The 6,007-nt window shown below is 33.4% G+C and overlaps 1 long non-coding RNA gene across 2 annotated transcripts; it reads right to left on the minus strand.

The window, feature by feature from the left end:
* Window positions 1-3,496: 3,496 nt before the first annotated feature.
* LOC109071410 lies at window positions 3,497-5,413 on the minus strand. Of its 2 annotated transcripts, XR_006157958.1 has the most exons (4): window positions 5,338-5,413; window positions 5,170-5,230; window positions 4,644-4,746; window positions 3,497-4,533 (listed from the first exon to the last, which is right to left on the minus strand). It is a non-coding gene; the product is annotated as an uncharacterized LOC109071410 (long non-coding RNA). The 2 variants fall into 2 exon arrangements; XR_006157959.1 differs by lacking the exons at window positions 5,170-5,230; window positions 5,338-5,413 and adding an exon at window positions 4,888-5,153.
* Window positions 5,414-6,007: the final 594 nt, after the last annotated feature.

Raw genomic sequence — 6,007 nt, forward strand, 5'->3', positions numbered from 1 at the left:
GATACTGTCTGATATGTTTCATGTCATCATGGAAGAGCGTTTTGAGGTCGTCAGTGGATTTAGTGAGAAGAAAGAGAGCACGGCAGTTTTTTGTGATCACTGCAACGATTTTGTTTCACATGCCAATTTTTATCGTCACAAAAAATGTTGCTTGGCTTGTGTCGCTTGATATGATATACCATAAGTTATTTTGATATAGCAATTAAACTTACAATAAAATTAATAATATGTGTCCCTGGACCACATAACCAGTCATACGGTACAATTTTTTTTTTTTTTTTTTTTTTTTGAGTTTTACTTTATAAATACTTGGCAGAGATACAACAATAAAAAACTAAAAAATAAAAAATATTGAGAAAATCCCCAGTTGTCCAAATGAAGTCCTTAGCAACAAATATTAGGCTACTAATGATAAATATATTTTTGATAAATGTAGTGATCTTCACACAAACACCAATAAATATATTTACATTACTATTATTTTTATGGAACTTTTTTAATATCCTAATATTTTTTAACAACAGAAAAATCAATTATTTTGATCCATTTAATGTATTGTTGGCTATTGCTAATGCTACAAATATACCCTACATGTGCTACTTATGAGTTTACTTATGTTTTGTGGCCCAGGGTCAATGTGACACGGATATATTATAAAAGACCAACTTTGGCCTGCGTGCCCTAGTTTCGGCACCTCTGGACTAGAAGTACAGTAGCTGACAGGTATCTGCAGATATCTTTTACCCGAGTTTGTCAGTCTGTATCACCCAACATGTTTTGCATACACATGTGAAAGACTTTTAGATTATGACCTGTCTATTGATTTTCTTTTTTCTATTTTAAAAGAATTAATGAAATGTTAGGGTAGAATCATAATAACAATAGAAACAGTGAACTTCAAATCATGAGACATCAGCAAAAACAAGCAGCTTTAAATTTCACTGACTTATGAATATGGTACTGAATTTATCAACATCCTAGCTAGCAATATGTGTTACATGATGTTTTTGAAACAAAATGTCTCATTTTGAACTGCTTCTTTTATACAATGAATGCAGCATTGAGAGATACGTCCACACCATACTGACATAGGGCAGTTGGAGACATGTTTTCAAAGTGTTGAAAATATATATTCTGAAATAACATTTGTTGCATTCCTCTAGACCACATTAAAAATGAAAAGTCAGAGACATAATTTTCACATATTAAAATGGTAATTGTGTCCATTGAATTTCAGTTAATTTGAATGATGCTAAGTTTCTTAAATAGACTAATTAAATTATATTAATAATAAACGTATTTAGCAAACACAGTTTTTATGTTCCACAATACTGTATGTGCTGTCTTTACGAGACATTGTCCCCCCCCCACCCAGCTCTGAAAACAGAGAAGGCACCTCTACCTGGGGGTCATTAACATATAAAAAGCCCTTCACACCTCACACCCACCCCTCCTCACAACCAGCTGTAAGGATTCCTGGAAACTTCCACCAGTTCCTATATACATCCACATACGTAAGGTTTCTGGATGTTTCACGAGTTTACTTCGTGTATTACCTTTCCAAGCACTCTGCCTCATTTATCTGGCAAACCTACAGTTTAGCAGAGATTTTCCCATCCCGTATTTGTCTACGTGGTTGCCAGGGGTGGCACCGATTATAAGGGCACCCCAGGAAACATTATAAAATAATCAGAGGCATGTCTACGTGGTTGCCAGGGGTGGCACCGCCCCCCCCCCAAAAATTGGCTGGCCACCCCAGGTGCCCCCCCGCTCCCCCCAGAAGTCTTGCGATAGACTTGTTTTTAGTAAATTTCTAACTGCATCTGGCAGTGGTGGATCAAGGCATGTGTAGCTGCCTAGGGCCGCTTTGTTCTCCTCTTTATACTTAATTTTAGGCAGTTTCTATAGCGTGATATTTGACATATCGAGAGCGCATATTTTCACATATTTTCTCCTGTCTATTGCTTTGGTCAATCATTGTGTCAATCACTGCTACTTCGAGAGTGAATCCCACATAAATATGCAGATGTCATTCCCGAAACTTTGCAACGTGTGTGTGGCTGAAAACAAAGTTCTACATTTTAAATGGATCATAGACTAGAAAGCTTGCAAAGAGTGCTCATAACCACTAAAAATGCTGTCACTCTTTGTTTAGTGAGTGTATACACAATGTATTTTAACATACATCATGCTACAAACCATAACAATTCATGGCTGATGTAAAGACCTAAATTAATAACAATCTCTTTTTTCCTATTGTTTTGCATCCAAGTCACGTGACTTTCAAGATTCCGGCCGTGAGAACAAAAAACATGGCGGACATTTCTCTCATTTTTAGTGAAAAAATCAGTTTTATAGCCAAACACAAATTATGTGTCCTACTATAATGTATTTTTCAAGCTATTCATGATCAGATCGCTGTATTTATGTGAAACAATTCATTAAATTAAACTGTTTTCTTTGTGAAAATTCCAAAATTGTCAATTTGTGAAAATTCCACCACCTACTACGCAAAAACGTCTGCGGCGCCCAAACTTTCATTCCTCACATGTAGCCTATTTAATTAATAAAAAGTTCTTAAAGTTGAAGTGGGCTCCAACTCGTTAACATAGGCTAAGTTATATTGTTTTATTTTCTGAGGGAGCCTGTAGGCTATAACATGTAAGTGACTATTCACAAGCTGTATTATTCATGGTATAATACAGTAAATGATTGGACATAATATTTAACATCTTCCATTCATTATTTGTAGCACGCCAGCCACCCAGTAATCACAATAATTTTGTGCCTTGTTGCTTTTAAAATAACACAGCTCAGCTTTCTAATTCTGTCAGTTTTATCACGAAATACAAATTATAAATGTGTTTTTCCTCTTTATTTCAAGTTTATAGCAAGATACAAAAGTGAAGGAACATCAGAAGGCATGAAAAAACAGTAGCCTATATATCTAAATTTATAATGAAAATAATGTCTTATTATTGTAAATGGAAAGACACATGCCGCTTAAACTGAAGCAATCTGTCACGCCACATTAAAGAGCTTGAAAAACACATATTATTGTAATATATTGTTTGTATTTCACTATAAAACTGACAGATTTTGAAAGCTGAGTTTTTGGAATATCTCCCGGTGCTTCTAATCCGGGCCATCTGCATGTGCAAAAAGCCAGAATATACTCTCAAAATATGTTAACTTTAATCTTTTATTCTCGTAACATTTCGACTTTATTCTCGTAATATTTCGACTTTATTCTCGTAATATTTTGACTTTATTCTCGTAATATTTTGACTTTATTCTCGAAACATTTCGACTTTATTCTCATAGTATTTCGACTTTATTCTGGAAATATGACTTTAATCTCATAATATCAGAATTTTTTTTTTTTTTTTTTTTTTTTTTTTTTTTTTTTTAACATGGCACTAGAACGCTGTCATAGTTTTCAGACATTGCTCTTTAAAAGAAAAAAATATCAAAGTGACCCACATTTGGTTATAATTTAAGTTTACTCATGGAGCCACACTGAGAACCTCGTATCTCTGGAAACAAACCATATAGAGCCTTTAGAATGAAAATACCAAAGAAAAGTTTAAGTACCAAAATCTAAACAGATATTAAGATACAATTATTACTTCTAGATACAGGCATGCACATTTTGAAAAAAAATAAAATAAATAAAAGAAAAAACATTTTTTTTAAAATAATTTTTTTCTAATCCAATTATATTATTAGACACTCTGACATCTACATTTTTGTTACATGAAAGAAAACAAATAATGCAGGTCTATATGAAATGATGCATGGCAAATAATTTAGTAAATGATGCATGGTAATCTATTAATTTTTTGCAATTCCAATTTTGAATATATTCACTACTGAACTAATAAAAGTAAGTAATTAGTATTACTTCAGAACTGTTGTAAACATTTATGTGGAATAAGGTTGTAATGTCTTGTCTGCATCCATAGGCTCTTAATTCCTGTACTTGTGTCAGTCCATAACACATCTTTAGACAAGCGAAGATGTCCTGATATTTAAACCTCAGTGCTGTACTGCTTTGCATTTATGGTCCAATCATTTGTTTACATAATACTGTAAAGCAAGCTTGTGACAAACAATTAATTTAAACAAAACTTTAACATTAACTGCTGACAGAAAAGGTACATTTACACGCGTTCTCTCTTCTGTCCCCAAAGAGTATTTGAATGCATTTAATCACATTTAAAGATAACTATTATTTTATTTATTTATTTATTTATTTATTTATGTGTTAACAAACTGGAAATTTTCAAATGTGACTTAAGCATAAAAATACTTTTTGTGGTCACTGTAAAGAATGTCCAAAAGTTGTGCTTCCTCTGGATATGCAGTCATCTATTCTGATGATATACTGGTTTTAATTTTAACACAGTATTTGTCCATAAAACTGCAGCCATTCATGTTCACCCCCCGGTCTGTTGTTTTGTCTCCATTCTGTGTACATGCATAGGAACATTCACATAATTACAATCTTCATCTTCTCCATCTTCTCCATCACTGTGGTGAGAAATTCCATTAGAAACATTGATGAACATTTGATGAACGTTCACAGAAAACATTGTGTCTTAAGAGTTCAGAGGGCAGCTGTGATTTACTGTGACACTGACCGCTTTCTTTTGTGAAGGTAGAATTTGAAGAATACAAAGAGCAGCACAATTGATATCACAACACTCAGGAAATTCCGGAATCCAAAGACAGCCTTATCGTTGTCTGAGGAAGTAACACATGAAACTAGGCTGAATAAACTGCTTCCAGTATGTTGGTACATTTAAAGGTGCAATCTTCAGTTTTTTTCTTCATTAAAAAGGTTTTGCACAAAGAAATAAATGCCATATCAGCAGATATATTTACCAAAATTGTTGAGATCATGCTGAGATCCCATGACCAGCCAAATACTCAATTTATCTTTATCCTAGCACCCCCCATGTTTTTGAACACTTTTGCTTGCAGAATACACACACACACACACACACACACACACATATATATAGGCCAGCTTAAAAACTAATACAAAGTGCAACTTTAAAGCACTTTGGGAGAGATGGTATATTGAACAGATAAAAATGATAGAACTTAATTGAAATATTACACATCTCCTCTTGTTGCGCTGGAATGAGAAAAGGTTGCTCTTACATTTAGTAGCAGCTTCAGAAGTAATGAAAGCTGAATATCCTTCTTTATTCTCGGCTGTAATCTGAAATGAATAAATGTGAACTGTGAAACACTGCAATTCCAACCCATGTGACTCTTTGGCTTTAATGAATGACAGATGCTCAAAGACATTAGGTGGGATTCAAATACCTTAACATCATATGTTGCAAGGTAGTAAAGATCTGAAAATGTAAACAAGCATTTGTTCTGTGGACCTGCAGTGATAGTTTCTCCATTGTATGTGATTTCAGCTGTAAATGTTCCCTTTCCTCCATTCCAGACTATATCTGTTTCCATTTTTTCACAATTTATTTCAAAAGAATTGTGAGTAGGGTTATGTACTTTAATGTTTGGTCTAAAAATGGGTTCTATCAAACAGAATGAAACAAAACAAAACAAAACAAAACAAAACATATTTTAGTCAAACAATACACATTATAGACAGAAAATGCATGGGGGTAAAAAGTTCCAAAGCTGATAAGGACAATATCTTAATATTCAGAAAATAACCACAAAATGAAGAATGGCAGCGAGACAAGAGATATGAAAAAATAAAATAAAATAAAATATTAATACATAAACTTACTGTCAGAAAGTGTTACACTGTTACCAGTGTAAATTACATAATCTTTTTGGTTGACTGTTCCAATAATATTGCAGTCATATTTTTTATATGGCAATAATCCAGTAACATTACAGACTGTACTAGTACCACTGTCTTGTGAACAGCTCCCCTCTGAAAAGACAAACCATAACTGAATTAGACACTGAACATCTTTTACCTCTACTAATATCATAAAAGACCCTGGAGTATTATTAC

This window comes from Cyprinus carpio, chromosome B22 (assembly GCF_018340385.1).
Source record: "Cyprinus carpio isolate SPL01 chromosome B22, ASM1834038v1, whole genome shotgun sequence".
In the NCBI taxonomy this organism is placed as follows: domain Eukaryota; kingdom Metazoa; phylum Chordata; class Actinopteri; order Cypriniformes; family Cyprinidae; genus Cyprinus; species Cyprinus carpio.